Below are 1,267 nucleotides of genomic sequence, written 5' to 3'. Positions count from 1 at the left end.
CCTTATGATCCAACAATTCTTCTACTTGGTATTTACCCACAAGAAATATGAGCCATGGAACGAACTCTGCCTCAGCTGCCAGGCAGAGCATTCTCCTAGCCGCTCAGCGCCCGCACCGCAACCCCTCTCCTGCCACAGCCAAGGGTCCCTAGCCACCGTCACCATGGACACCATCAAGAAGAAGATGCAGATGCTGAGGCTCAACAAGGAGAATGCCTTGGATTGAGCCGAACAGGCAGAGACGGATAAGAAGGCAGCGGAGGACAGGAGCAAGCAGCAGGAAGATGAGTTGGTGTCACTGCAAAAGAAACTCAAGGGCACTGAAGATGAACTGGACAAATACTCTGAGGCTCTCAAAGATGCCCAGGATAAGTTGGAGCTGGTGGAGAAAAAGGTCACCGATGCTGAAGCCGATGTAGCTTCTCTGAACAGACGCATCCAACTGGTTGAGGAAGAGTTGGATAGTGCCCAGGAGCCTTGCAGAAGCTGGAGGAGGCCGAGAAGGTTGCAGATGAGAGTGAGAGAGGCATGAAAGTAATTGAAAGTCCAGCCCAAAAGGATGAGGAGAAAATGGAAATTCAGGAGATCCAACTTAAAGAGGCCAAGCACATTGCTGAAGATGCCGACCGCAAGTATGAGGAGGTGTCCTGTAAGCTGGTCATCACTGAAAGTGACCTGGAGCGTGCAGAAGAGCAGGCTGAGCTCTCAGAAAGTAAATGTGCCGAGCTTGAAGAATTGAAAACTTGTGAGGAACAACTTGAAGTCACTGGCGGCTCAGGCTGAGAAGCACTCACAGAAGGAAGACAAGTATGAGGAAGAGATCAAGATACTTTCTCACAAGCTGAAAGAGGCCGAGACTCACGCTGAGTTTACAGAGAGGTCAGTAACTAAGTTGGAGAAAAACATTGATGACTTAGAAGATAAAGTGGCTCATGCCAAAGAATAAAACCTTAGAATGCATCAGATGCTGGATCAGACTTTACCGGAGTTAAAAAAAACATGTGCTAACCTCCTTAGCTGCTACCATGCTTTCATTTTGTTTTTTGTTGTTTTTGTTTTGTTTCATTTTCATTTCGTTTTTAAACAGCTGCTTGCCATGAAACCCCTTACATGCATTTTTTTTTTTTAATTTACCTTTGCAACTGTCACAAAACTGTCCCTGAAATACTAGCTAGGTCAGGGGGTGGGGAGAACATGCACACACAAAAGGGCAGGCCCACATCAGGGCACCAATAATTTCAATGTGTCATTTCCCAGGTTGATGTTG

At 46.7% G+C, this 1,267-nt stretch overlaps 1 pseudogene; it reads left to right on the top strand.

The window, feature by feature from the left end:
- Positions 1–163: 163 nt before the first annotated feature.
- Positions 164–987, top strand: LOC102813422 (annotated as a pseudogene).
- Positions 988–1,267: the final 280 nt, after the last annotated feature.

The sequence above is a fragment of the Chrysochloris asiatica genome, unplaced genomic scaffold, assembly GCF_000296735.1.
Source record: "Chrysochloris asiatica unplaced genomic scaffold, ChrAsi1.0 scaffold00716, whole genome shotgun sequence".
In the NCBI taxonomy this organism is placed as follows: domain Eukaryota; kingdom Metazoa; phylum Chordata; class Mammalia; order Afrosoricida; family Chrysochloridae; genus Chrysochloris; species Chrysochloris asiatica.
Note: the sequence above shows the minus strand (reverse complement) of the source record. Positions and strands in the feature narration are given on the sequence as shown.